This window comes from Canis lupus, chromosome 21, assembly GCF_011100685.1.
Source record: "Canis lupus familiaris isolate Mischka breed German Shepherd chromosome 21, alternate assembly UU_Cfam_GSD_1.0, whole genome shotgun sequence".
NCBI lineage: Eukaryota > Metazoa > Chordata > Mammalia > Carnivora > Canidae > Canis > Canis lupus.
This window is the reverse complement of record NC_049242.1, coordinates 5,597,954-5,612,780: the sequence shown is the minus strand read 5'-3', so window position 1 is coordinate 5,612,780 and position 14,827 is coordinate 5,597,954. Positions and strand designations below refer to the sequence as shown.

The following is a 14,827-nucleotide window of genomic DNA, read 5'->3' as shown; positions in this document are numbered from 1 at the left end:
TGTTTCTTATTTTAGTATGTGTCCCTCATTTAGTATGTGTCCCTTAATATCCACAGGTAGACCAGGCCTACACAGCCTCACGAGACCAGAACAAAAGCAAAGAAACATGTTTAAGAATCTCTATTTACTCTAACCTTGGAGTTTGTTTATTTATTTATAGCAAGTCTTTGGTAGGAAAAGTAAAAGAAAAAAAATACCAACTTGGGTCCTCCTATGCAAGCCACTGTTCTTGATGCTGGGGATACAGTTTCTCCAAGAAGGTGATAAAGACAAGTAGACAGATAATTATATCACAATGTGGTAAAAGGGTCCCATAAAAGCACAGACAGGGCATTTAAAGCCAGTTCCGAGTAATATTCTAGTTATGTATTGCTGTGTAAGAAACCATCCTAAAACTTAGTGGTTTAATGTAACAACCACTTATTTACATCACGTTAGTTGAAGGTCAGGAATTTGGGCAGGGATCAGGTAGTCAAGTCTTTTCTTTCATGTGGTGTTGTTGGAGGTCACTTGGTAATATTCAGCTGGGAGATTGATTAGTCTGTAAGAGTCAAGGTGGCATCAATAATTTGTTACCTTGCTAGGTTCAAGGGTAGAGGAGTTAGACTCTTTCTCTCAATAGGATTGTTAAAGAATCTGTAGCTGTATTTTAAACTGCCAGTCATCTCTTTCCTTAAATTATTTACATTTCTCACTGATGCAGGATACACTCACTTCCCCCTCCTTTATAAGTCTCATCCTATGATGGCAATGGGTTCAGGCCTGATGAACAGGATCTCATTGTTCAAATTAAATCCAGAAATAGAAATTTCCTGAGGTCCAGTTCTCTTAGTTCCTCTCATCTGAAGACCTATGAACTTAAAGGGACATTTTTCGATCCCTACCCATACAGTGGTAGGAAAACCGAGGAAAACCTGCAATATATATACTCTTGTTCAAAAAAAGGCATGAAGGGGCACCTGGGTGGCTCAGTCAGTTAGGTGTCTGCCTTCAGGTCAGTTCATGATTTCAGGGTCCTGGAATTGATCCCTGAATCAGGTGGGCTCCCTGCTCTGCCTCTCCCTCTGCCCCTTCCCTATCTGTGAGAGCTCTTTCTCTCTCTCTCAAATAAATAAATAAAATCTTAAAAAGAAGAAGAGGAAGAGGAAGAAGAAAAAGAAAAGAAGAAGAAGAAGAAGAAGAAGAAGAAGAAGAAGAAGAAGAAGAAGAAGTAAGAAGAAGAAGAAGAAGAAGAAGAAGAAGAAGAAGAAGAAGAAGAAGAAGAAGAAGAAGAAGAAGAAGGAGGAGGAGACAGCACAGAACAGTCACTGGTTCAAAGCAATTCTGAAATTCAGTCAGGAACTTGTTGTCTATTCTTTGATTAGAATTTCATCCTGCTTCTAGGAATTCCCCATGAATTCTCAGGTCCATTCTTTGCTCCCTTGTGTCTGCTCTCTGAGGCAGTCTTACTTATGTTTGCAGCTGAGTAATTTTCTTGGTGAGCTTCTTGCTCACAGAGATTCAGGGACCCAAATATTTTCTTTTTGTACCATTTCTGCCCCTGCCCCCAAGCCAGTCAGGATTTGGCCTTGTGGGTAATTCGTTTAAAAACAGGTTTCTTATTTGCTTCGATGTGGATGGAACTGGAGGGTATTATGCTGAGTGGAGTAAGCCAGTCGGAGAAGGACAAACATTATATGTTCTCATTCATTTGGGGAATATAAATAATAGTGAAAGGGAATATAAGGGAAGGGAGAAGAAATGTGTGGGAAATATCAGAAAGGGAGACAGAACGTAAAGACTGCTAACTCTGGGAAACGAACTAGGGGTGGTAGAAGGGGAGAAGGGCGGGGGGTGGGAGTGAATGGGTGACGGGCACTGGGGGTTTTTCTGTATGTTAGTAAATTGAACACCAATAAAAAATAAATTTAAAAAAAACAGGTTTCTTGTGTATAAGTCTATAAAATTCACTTGCATAAACAAAATACCGTAGTCACATATCTCTTAAACATTAACTCTTTTCAACCATGGGCTGCCTGTGGGGCTATGGTAGGAACATGCCCTCCAGTCTTAGAAACATGATAGTTTTAGTTAGAAGGACTACATCTTTAAGATACTTAGAGATCTTTTCCTTAAACTAAGAGGATATGGGAGGCATGAGATAAGACCATGTGGTGGTATTCATCTGGCAGATAAGCTAGGATGTAGAATCCAAGGTAGCTTCTCTCATATGTAGCTTCCTTAGTAGAGATTGCTAGAAAGTTAGGCTTAGCCGGGACAATTATCCCAAGTGTCTACTTAGGATTCTCTCATTGGGAAGTCCTCAGAGTAGCCAGATTTCTTACATGGAGTTTCAGGGCTCCAAGAAGAAGTATTACAATAAATAAGGTAGAAAATGCCCTTTATGATCTAAACTCATAAGTCACATGGTGTCACTTCCACTATTTTCTATTGGTCAAACAGTCACAAAACTCTGAGATTTGGGGGGTGTTGTGGGGAGGCAGACTTAGACATCACTTCTCAATGGCAGGGTCAAAGAATTTATACACATGTTTGAAACTACCACAGTGGGGCACAGGGAAAGACATCCACAGAAAAGGATATTTAAGCTGAGATTTAAAAACAAAACAAAACAAAACAGGATTTAGGTAACACAACTGGATGACTTAGGAGGGATGCTTAAGGCAGCAATGAAAGCACAGGTAAAGCATGGACCATGAGCTATTTGAAACATTTTGGGAGCTAGAGTACATGACACGAAGTGGACGGGTAAGCAACAGCCAAAGGAAAAGGATCAGCAGGACTGCTCTTAAATTTGAGCAATCAGGGACCTTCCCTTGGCTTGCATATTTTAAGGGGCCCTCTTGGGCCTTCATTCATCAATGGCTATCCTCCAGTGGTATGAGGAATCCTATATGAAAGTCAAAAGAGTCAAAAGAACTTGCCCGACTGAAAGACATGTCCCCTTCTAGACCAGGCTTTGGATATCTGACACCCCGAAACTTCAGGGAGTGTGCACACCTGAGAAGTAGCCATAAGGCAGCTGTTTTGGGGGACAGTGGATAGATCTTGGACATGAGAGCTGGAGTGTGCACATGCTAGTGTACAAGTCTCTCTGAAGGGTAAGTGGGTAGAGAAAACAGGGAGAGATCTTCAGTATCATACTGTTCTGGCCCCAAATTCTGAGATGTCCAAGGGTTCCAAATTGAAACTTGGCCTTCCTGGCCCTTATGAAGTTGTATTTGTTAAGGCATTCAGGTAGAGCATATTTAAGAACAGTTTGATTGTTTAATTTCTAACTTTAAAATGGTATTTAGCCTCCATTTGTACTATCATCCTGGACCCTTCAAGAGACCCGAGGACTATATGGAACAATCAAAGGAGTTCATGTTATGTCCTTAGGGCAGTGTAGAACAGTGTGGAAAGAATTTTTGTCACACAGGTGACATTTGTTTATGGATATTTCACAAGTACTTAATAGGGAACCTGACACATTGTAGATACATAGTAAAGTTCTTTTTCATAGTAAGTATTTTTGAATGAATTGATTCACACTTTAATTTTAGGAAGATCACTCTGGTGCAGTATGGTGAAGGTTTTGAAGAGCAGAACTGCAAACAGGGGGACTAGTAAGAAAGCTCTAGAAATAATTCACATAAGAGGTGCTTGTGTCCCTAACTCAGCTGCAAATTTTAGGATGGAGAGAATAAGAAAGAAAAGAAGTAAACACATCTATCGTTGTATTTGTCATACTATGTTATAATTTTTTTCTTAGGGGTCCATCTTTCATACCAACTGTGATGCCCTTAAGAATAAGTCTGCTTTCCTCACCTCTTTATTCTCATTTCCTGGCCTAGGCATATGGTAGCCACTTAAACTAAGGCTCAATGCATTGAGTATTACAGGAAAGGATTACAATGTGTGAGCTTCTTACAACCTTTTAAGATTTCTTTATACATCTGAGGAAACTAAGCTTCAGACAGATTAAACAACTCAGAATAAAATCTGAGTGTCTTTACATGGCTTCCAGAACCCACACATAACCTGGCCCCTATCTACCTCTTCAACATCTGTAAACGATCTCTTTCATTCACTCGACTCCAGCTACCCTGGCTTTCCTTCTTTTTACTCTATGCCTGTGTGTTTTCTCATCTCACTTTTTTTGCACTTATAGGTCTCTCTTCTCTTTTTTCCAGCTCTTTGCTTTCATTGGCCATTAGCTCAAATGCCATTTTTCCAGAAAGGTCTTCTCTGACCACCTAATCTAAAGTGGATCCCTCTTAACAAGAGTCAGTGTAAGTTATAATTTATCACCTTATTTTACTTTCTTCATAGTTATTACATTATCTGAAATTAGTTTGCTTATGACAAATGTATACATTTATTATTATACTTATTTCTTCCCCCCAAAACCCTAAGTTCCTAGAGGGCAGGGCTTTGTCTGTGTCCCCAGTAACTGAAATACCACCTGATATATTACTGATATTCAGTAAGTATTTATTAAAAGGATGAATGGATGGATCAGTAAATGAGTGAATGAATAAATGAATGGACTTCACACACTTATAAGGTTTGGGGGCAACTCCTGAATATGGTACTACCTGACCCCAGGGCCCTTGCACTTGCTACATCTCCCAGTGGAGCCTCATGAAATCCCATAACCATAGGAATGTCTTTATCTTCTTCACCACTGTATTCTCAGCTCTAGATCAGTCCTGACACATAAGAGGTGCTTAGTAAATATTTGTTGAATGAATTAAATTTGAGCTAACATGACAATCTTAAAGAACCTTCCTTATTACTTTATAGTCACATGTTAAGCAGGGTTGTTATACCTTGGCCTAGACACTAGGAATATAACAGGGATTCGTGACTGCTGACAAAATATACAATATCCAAATGATTCCAACTGTCCCAAGACTATCAAGTAGCATTATGGGGAGTTAACTAGAAACTCATAATTGTCCGGGCAAGGGATGATAAGAACCTGAATTAAGACAGCAACAGAGGGGAAGGCAAGAAAGAGTGATGAATTCAAGAAAGCATTAGGAGTAAAATGGGCTGGATAGAAGTTTTACTGAATATAGTAGGCAAGGAAATGGAGTAGTTGTCAAGTTTTACTCCGGATGTACAAGGTGAATTACAGTGAGCTGAGAAGTGGCTCCATTCTGGAACTCTGGGTAAGAAAGCAGAGTAACAGTTAGAAAGTAGCTAGAGGATTCAAGGTAACACTCACTCAGAATGGTGATATTAGAGCATATTTGTAAATTTTGTATAGTCAGATGACAGTGAGAGAAGGAAGATACAAAAAAGAGGGACTAAATGATGGAGGAAAGTGCACAAATGCTTTGAAGCTGTTTAACAGTCGCTGAGTATGTGCCTGTGGGTACATGTGTGGAGTTAGCTCTATCTATCCAGGAGAAATGGTTTTTTAAATAAAACTGTCATTTCTTACCCTTCCTAGCCTGCAAAAAGCACACAAATTGATAGGTGACATAGAATCTGAAGCTCAGAGACCAAATCTACTGTAGCAGTCACTGTTCCCAAACGCTTTCCTCAAGGAGAGAAATTACTTGATTAGAATGTAATGTTCAAGAGAAAGTATTGTGTGGTTCTTTAAAATGAAGTCATTCTTTAATTTTAATAATCTCTTGGCAATATTAAAGGTTCTGAGCAATCAAACTAAAAACATTAATAATCACATACCTTCATCTGTCCTGTGTTCTCTCTCTGCCTTTCAACAGACCCATTCTGAATAGATTGTGTCTGGATGGATATGTCTGGATTGTGAGCCTATCTGAAATATACCAACATATTCTTCAATTAAGAAACCAGTACATGTTTAACACATAATTACTACATGCCCATGATTGTCAAGTACTGTGTCTGGTCTTGGGTGTGGAGTGAGTGCTAGAGAAAAAGCCCAAAGCAAGCCTTGCTTGGGAAACCTGTGGCCTTGGTTGGGCAAGTCTCTTTATCTCTGCATTAGAATGTCCTCCTTGTAACATGCTGCTCTTTGGTATGCTATGATTTATGAATCGCCCCCAAATTGTAGAGATTACATATAGAGCCATACAAAATACATTCCACTCTATAACATTTTTTCAATATCTTTGGGGTATAGAGATAATCTTGAAAAGGTTCAGAATACAGTTAAGGACAGAAAAAAGCAAGGTATGTCTGATAAGAATCATAAAACAATACAGATTGGGGCTCAAAGAAAGGAAATACATAAGAAAAGTTGAGCATCTGGATTTTGGCCTAATATCTTTATTGTAATCTCTGATAATGTGTTATAACACAGATTTGCCTGGTAAATAAAATTATCCAAAAAAATAATGCAGAAATTGAAGTCAGCCCAGTTCAGTTAGCTCTGCTTCTTCTAGCTCCAGCCCTTTTGATCATTATTTTACTGGTTTCCACTGTGCTTCATTCAGAGATGCCCACCTATCTTGTTTTCCAAAGGAATCAGGCTCTCTCTAGACTGTACATTCTTCTGTAACTCTTCTGTCCCTACCTCTTGACTAGCTAACTCATTCATTCACGAGGATTCAGTGTCAATATCAATTTCATCAGGATGCCTTTCCTGAATGGTTTCTTACCCAAGCCTACATCACTGGCCATTCTCAGTGCTATCATCACTTGTTCTGCTCCTGTAAAGTCCTTTTAATATTACACTGTAATGACCCATTTATTGTCTGGGAGTCCCACTAACTTTAGGTTCTTCAAAGGCAGAAATGTGCTATGGTGTCCTCAGTATCCAGCTTGGTGCGTGGCATAAACCACTGCTAATATACATGAATTAATCCACCCAAAATAAAAGAACTCTAAATTTAGTGTAGTAAATTGAATGAAGTGCTCCTATTTCCATTCTGCAGATGAGAAAATTACGGCTGTGACCAATAACTGTTCTCCCAGACACAGGGCAAGGTAGGCCAGGACAGAGTCAGAGCCCCTCCAAGGCTACTAGCTGCCTTCCCTAGGCATGTGGCTAAGGCAGCTTGGAGCTGCGTCATGCCTTTTCCCTGAACTTTCATAGGAGATTAGCCCTTGCTTTTTAGAGAATTTAAATGAATAAGTGGAAAGAAAAGATGTTTGTAACTAACACCAAAGAAAAGTCTGTTTGTTCTCAAGACACTGAGCATGTTGTTCAACTCAGTGAGTTCATCCATGCATTTTCTTGGAGCCTACAAGGGTCAGAATGGCAGCAGAGTGACAAGCTACTGGCTCATTCAGCCTGCCCTCAGGGCTGTATTAATTTAGGCAATTGCTTTTCTTTCTTTCCTTGGGTTAAAAAAAAGAAAGAAAAGAAAAGAAAAAAAAGACTCAAAAGGGGGTATATGTGCATACTTGGGCTTTCTCTCTGTCTCTCTCACTGCTCCTTTTGGTCAGCAGAGGTGACCAATGCTGCTCCTCATTCTCAATACTAACTCTTCTTCCTTAGTTTGGCATTGTGGCACAGGGGTGGTTCTTCTGGCAGAGATAAGGAGTCTAGCTTGAAAACAGGGAGGCCTCTTAGCAGCGTCCTGGAGCTCAGCTCCCAGGATGTCACAGGAAAATAGGGAGAGCAATGAAGGAGCCCCAAGCAGCTAAATCTAACCTAGATATTCAGGAGTCAGGAATTCTAATCCTTGCTTCAATCTGATTACTGCTAAGGGTCAAAATCCTATAAGCATCTTTAAAGTAAGGGCTCAGTTCTGGGGACTTCTTATCCTAATAAGGCCCGGCACAGCATATGACCAATTAGATAAGGGGGAAAAATTTTCTCCATAATCAGTCATGTGTGCAAAGATTAACGTCCAAGGATAAGTACTGCCATATTATTTATAGAATCCAAAACTGGAAATAACCTTAAATATCCACAGTAAGAAATTGATTAGATATATTAATGGAACATACATACAGTAAATCTATGCCATTATATAGTAGAGAATATTTAATGACATAGGAAAATTCTCAATATATTAAGTTAAAAAAGAACATGTAGTGACTGATCCTAAATTAGAGAAAATGTATAATTATTTGTAAAAGAAAAAAGGCATAAGTTGTTAGATATAAAATTTTTATGCATGATTTAAAAATGATTTTTTTCAAAAATTTTCAATAAACATGTCTAATTTTTAAAAGCAGAAAAAATTATTAATACTACTTAAACTAAATAGTTTTTGAATATGGTGGCTCACAGGAAAAAGAATAAAGTATGAACACCTTGGGCCTCTAGCTACTTGGGAGCAAAATAATCAGCAAGTGTTTACTACGGGAAACTAAGGGACTGACAGAAAGTGATTTGTAAACTTGTATGACAAGAAAAGTAGGTTCACTCTCCTTTCAAGTCAGAATTTATGGCTAGAAGATCATCTGGCATCAGTATTTAATACTTTAGTGTTACCAGAGGTCACTCCAGTATGTATTCTTTCTGTTATTTGCACTTTAAGTCTTCTCTCCAGGAAAACCAAGGGCACTATCATTTGTTAAGGAAACTCAGACATCCAGGAGTATGTCAAAAGCATGTATAGTTAGTTTTATAATGAGAGTATTAGATCCAGATCAGAATCACGGGCTTTGAACCACAGCTTCACCAGCCACTCTGTGCCTTAATAAGCTTACTACGTCCTCTGAGTTTCAATGGCCTCATCTGTACAATGAGGATGATAATAATTACTTCTACATGTGGTCATGAGGATTTATTCACTTAAAGTGTATTTACTGAACATCTACTTTATGCTGTGCTAGACACTTAGAATATAACAGTGTCAATTCTTTTCCCAACACAGTTTACAGTGTAGATACAGACAGATACAGAGAAAATCACAAAAGAATGTGGTCATTGCTATGAGAAGGGCAGTATACAACACTCTAAGAGCCCACAGGAATGGTACCTAACCTGAAACAAGTGATGGCAATTAAAATAAAACACAAAGGATAAGCAGAAATTTTCCAGGCAAAGCTGGGGAAAAGATAGCCCCAGGAGAGCGAGAAAATATGTTGAAAGTCCTAGAAATGACAATGGAGAAATATAGACCAGTTTAATGAAAATTAGGTAGTTTAAAATTGGTTGAACACATGTATCCAAAAGGTACCACTTAGTGAAGCCCTAATGTTGTAAGACTTTGTGTTGGTATATAACATACTCAATATTTTTAATGATGACTTGTAGAAGTTATAAACACTTACTCACCTACAAGTACTAATGATGAGTAGTTAGTTGAAAAAGCCCACTAAGTACACTGGATAATGCAGTCAAAAATATCTTGGTATTTCAGATTATAAAGAAAGAATTTTTTCTCACATCATCCCCTGGGTCACTTTCCTTACTTTTATTCTCCCCAGCTCTCCAGAGTTGGATGATATGTAGGCTGTGCCCATGGCATCCCCTATATCCCCTGGCATAACGGTACACATAAGAACATAAGGAAGTTGTGCACAAGAACCACATTTCCGTGTTTGGTGGCCAAGGTGATCAGTATAGTCAGCAGAGAGTTGTGATCATGATGCAGTAGAAATATAATATGAAGGACCAAGAGTTCTGGGTCTCACTGTATTTGGGGTGGACCCACACATGGATATTATGTTCAACTCTGGGTATCACACTTTGAGAGAGACATTGATCTGTTGAGAGGACTTGAAACTATCAGGAGTAATGATGAAAGCAATAAGGCAGTTTATTTGGAGAAGACTGACTTAATAAGACATGCCAGCCATCTTCAAATATAAAAACAGTCCCATGAATGCAAGAAGATTCACTCTCTCTGGCTCAAAACTGTAGAACCACAAGATAAATACTAATGGGACAATTTCCAGCTCAATAAAAAGGATAATTTTTACAATAATAAAAGATGGCTAGAGATGGGATAAGTTACTTCAGAGGGGATGAGTTCCTTACTATTGCATAAACAGATACTGAATGACTTTTTATAGGAGGTACTTTAGAAAAGATTCAAGCATCAAATGGATAATACAACCACGCAGATTTTAACTTCCTTTCTCAAGCAAAGATGCCATGTGTCTGGCATATTCAGAGTTATGAATAACATATCACCTTTATCAACAACAACAAAAAATAAAAGTCTATTCTTATTCTCTGGAGATACATTGTCCAAAACTGTAGTCATGAGTCACTTGTGGCTACTTGAAATGTAGTTGGTCTAACTTGAGATGTGCTATAAGTATAAAATATAGACCGGATTGAATAATGCTTTATATAGATTTCATGTTGAAATAATAATATTTTGGGCATACTGCATTAAATAAGATCTATTATTAAAATTGTCACTAGTTTCTTTTGATTTTTGATTTTTTTGATATTTTAAATGTGGTTGATAGAAATGTTAAAATTACATACTTGGCTGTCAGGAAGAAGGCTTGGCTTGGCCCAGGTTAAGATCACTTCCACACAGTCTTGGGCAGAGCTTTCCAGAGGCTTCTGCACATTCATGAGGACAGGTTATAGGCCTACAGGAAAACAGACCATGGAACCCAAGCGCCAGGGCCTTGCACCAAACTTAACTATAAACCACAAAAGGGAACATACTGTGCTGAACTCAGAAACAAGCCCAAATGGATCCAAAGGTTTTAATTTCCTCAAACACTCAGCTGAAACATGACCAAGGAATGTCTTCACATTAGAATTGAACCTACCTACATATTTCCTAAAACTAATGAACAACCATATCATACTGAGCCAACATTGATTGGATTTGGTCCTTGCTTGTAACCAAGCACAAAATATTTACCAACCCTGTGTATTTTGGCCTGTGGCACAGAGACTGCTTTTATAGCAAAATGAGTAAAGTCAGCACTCTTTTCAACTAAGCAAGCATAATTGGGTGTTCACTGTTCACAAATAGGCGGAACTGTCATATCCACATTAAGGCAACCTGAACAGATGGAGTGACTTTTTCACATGCTGTCAGACTGCAAGGTCAAAGAGCTCAGGGTTGAAGAGTATGGCTCTGGACTCAGAGGACATGTACTTGAGTTGCAGTTCTTCCTGCTGACCAGCTGTATAATCGACTGTAGGTTATGGAATACTTCCTCCTCTGTCTCCTTATCTATAAAGTAGACATGATACCATCTACTTCTGGACTTCATATAGTTATTGGGAAGATCAATGATTATATCTATCTATCTATCTATCTATCTACAGATATAGATATATAGCAGTGAGTAGTATGTACCATTATCATCATCATCACTATCCCCAATTAGACCATGAATTCCTTAAGAGCAGGGTTGTACCTTTATTCATTCATCATTCAACAACTATTCATTAAAGGATGACAGTGTTCTGGGTGCTGGGGATATAGAAGGGACAAGACTGACAAAGTCCCTAAGTTCTTAGAGTCTACTAGGAATCATACATAAACTAGTTTGCAAATAAATGCATAATTTCAGCAGGGAAGGTGCTAAGTAGTAAGACAGCAAGATAAAGGAGTGGAGAATGACACAGAGGATGGTGATAGATATTATTTCCTGCTAGATTGTCAAGGTGGCTTCTCTGAGCAGAGATTCGATTGAAGTAAGGGAGAGAGCTTGATGAGGGTCTGAAGGAAGCAGGTTTCAGGAGAAAAAAAAAGTAGCAAGTGGGCAGGGGGAAAGAGTTTTGAAGAACAGCAAAAATGAACAGAGTGGTTAAAAAATTGGGCAAGGTATGATATGATCAGATTATTGGTTTTGGCAAGATGGAAATCATTGGTGACCTTAACCAGAGCATTTTCAATAGATTTTGGAGAACAAATGTTAAAGAGAATATAGAAGGTTAGGTAGGATATAGCTACAGATATCATACCATATCTCTTTTGAAGAGCTTTGCTATAAACAAAGAAATGGGTCAACAGCTAAGATGGGAGATAATAAGGCAATTTCTATGTGGATGAGAATGATTTTTTAGAGAGGGAGAAACTGTCAATGTGGAAGAAAGGTGGGGGGGTAATTTCAAGATCTCTGTAGGAGTAAAGTTCTTAAGGAAATGAAAAAAGATAGGAACCAATGCTCCAAGGAAGGCCTGGCCCTGTAGCAGCAGACATCGTTTTTGCAGGTAACAGGACAGTGGGCAGAATATATGGGTCCGAGTGCAGGCAGCATGGTAGTTTGGTGGTGGGTAACTGGGAGAGGTCTCCTACCTTCCATTTGCTCAGGAAATAAGTGCAGAGAAGAGGAGGAGGAAGTTAGTAGGGTTACATTTGCCATCTTACCTCCTGCACCTAAAGCAGAGCCTATGCATGGGTTCTCAGAAGTCTTTGTTGACTACCCAAAGAGTTCAGCTACAGAACCTGCAGGAAGACAACATACCCACTTCCCCTCCAGTCTCATCCCCATCTCTCCCCCATCTTACTCTCTCATCGCTGATGAGCTTTGCTCATGCTGACATTTCAGTTTAGGTCAACAAGCATTAAGGGCATTCTCAGTGGTATACTTGGGCTGGGTAAGGCCATATGAAGTTGAACTGGTAAGGCTAAATTGTTCACCTTTCTGTCTAGATGTAGATTATGATCCTGAGGACAAGTGCTTTGGCAGGAGTCCCCGTGAGGGGTGCCTTGGCCACACGGAGTATCATGGAACATTACTCTTGATCTGAGTCTCTCCATCCCTAAGTTTTCCTTCCCTTATCTTCTGCAGGCATTTTAATCATCCTTCACTTGAAATGCCCTTCAGGTCCCACCTCCCCAATCAGACATGATCTTTTACTGTCTTGACTTTTTAAAGGACATGTAATGGTATCTCTTCCAACAGCCCAATGCCAACTGCTTCCAAGTGCTTCCCTCAGGAGAGGTGTCACTGGTGTCAGCAACTTGACTCCAAGCCAGAACTGTGCATAAAGGAGAGTTCATAGCTCCCATTGGGCATTTCCATTGCAGCTGCCTGTGGGGAAGGGTGAACGTGGGGAGCTGAGGGAGGGGCCAGGCTAGGACTCCATCCAGAATGCTCTTGTGCTGCTCCGTGGGGCTCTGCTGAGTGCTCGAGTTTCATTTAAGTTGTTTGAATTGAGCAAAGGACCAGAACTGCTGTCCTGTGGGGAGGCCGTGGGCAAAGCAAACATGCTGTCTGGCACATTTGCTGGAGGGAGAACAAGAGTGAGGGTTGTAGGGTTGTTATGCAGGACAAACCGCCAACTCCAGCAAGTGAAACAGCAGGCCAGAGATACTGCAGAGGTCCTGAAGTACAGGGAACATCATTAAAAATGCTCTGGCTTGTATTTTGCTCAAGGCCATAGCAAATATTTGCTGTGTTTTCTTATGGGTATAATACCAAAAAAAAAAAAAATGCTTGGAAAGATCACACATACCCATACAATATCGTCCAATGGGTCTTGCCTGCCTCTGACCCCTGTGGGAAGTCCCATCCGAGGACATTAGGGCAGATTTTAATTTCTTCTACTTCTTCCCCTTTCCCTCCCCTTTCTTGTCCTCCCCAACCTGACAAAAGAAATGCCTCAGGGGAAAGTCCACTAGCTTGAAAGGTTAAGAACAAAAATATGGAAAGGATATAATATGAAAAAAGAAATTTTTCTGAGTCCAGTTCATTTTGAGATTAGAAGAAAAATAAAGATATTTGGTGTGCTGACTCTACTATCATAGATTTACTGGCATGATATCCCAGGGCTGGGGGCCAAGGGTGAGCTCATGCAGTAATTTCTTTACCTACACAAGAGTGGAGCTAAAAGCAAAATGCAGTCCAATTCATTTCACTGAATAGGCTGAGAGAGCATGAGGGGGAGCAATTTCTTCTTTAAAGCTATTACTGCTTCTCTAATTCCAACCTCTTTCCCAAACCCCCAACACATTTCAGACCAAAAAATATTTCAGATGTTGGAAATGCACTGGAATCATCCAGGAGACATGAAAATAGGTATGTAAATTATAAAATTTCACTTCTATCTTGTTCCGAAACAACATAAAAATCAAATTCTTCATCCAGATAGATAATAAAAATTACTATTGCTATAAAATGCAAATAGTCTGTGGTTCCCCAACATTTCAGTCCCACTAAACATGTGAAAAACCCCATTCAGATGTACTAATTCCCAGCCAAGTAGTGAAAGGAGTATATGATACTACCTGCTTCATGCAATTATCTCCATGTCAAAACTTGACATGCTTCTGAGATCTGAGTACCCAGAAAAATAGGAACACAAAAAATGAAAGTCACATCTTTTTTCACATTTTTTTCTCCAGGAAGTCTTTGGTTGTCCTAAAGTTTGTGACTTTGCTTGCCAAATTTCCTGCGCCCACCTTTCTGCAGCTTGAGTAAAGGTTTTTGTTTTTCTGAGACATCTCCTTCTTGCTAGTTCCCAAGGGGACTGGAAATGTTGAGAACTTGGGAATTTAAGCTCAGGTACCTAGAATATCAGAAGTATTGCATAAATATTTGTTGAGCAAATGAATGTATGTATATATGAACTGACCATCTTGGATATTTTAAGATAATGATTTCCTATAATTATATGAAGTTTGTACTCATTCTTAGATGATAGCTCAATTCTAGGCCATAAAGAGCAACCATTCCCATGGTATGGGAAGCAATGTAGAGGAAGCCCTGGCCACCCCCACAGTCTCCTTTGGTCTTCTAGAGATCTCAACACGGCTCTGAGCATTGGCCTGACTTGGGATGCTCAGTTTTCTCTTATCAGGGGAGACATCTGAGGTCTGGTGGGAATCAAACTTGAATTAAACTTTCAATAAATACTTCAGTCCAAAAGCTTGGAGCTAATTGCTTCCCTTTTTATAGTCCCAAGATCTTCCCAAGTATCCACCATAGTTTCTGTTCTATCCACCAAGGCAGAGAGATCTCAGACAGGCTGACCCAAGATTGTGACTTTCTGGAAGAGGCACAAGACCTCAGCTACCCA

At 39.4% G+C, this 14,827-nt stretch overlaps 1 protein-coding gene across 1 annotated transcript in view; it reads right to left on the bottom strand.

The window, feature by feature from the left end:
* FAM76B (family with sequence similarity 76 member B) overlaps positions 1 to 14,827 on the bottom strand; it is a 177,743-nt gene that overhangs the window by 3,556 nt on the left and 159,360 nt on the right. The window contains exon 16 of the transcript XR_005375415.1: positions 14,211 to 14,317. The gene's annotated coding sequence lies outside the window, so the exon portion shown is untranslated. The remainder of the gene's footprint in view (positions 1 to 14,210; positions 14,318 to 14,827) is intronic.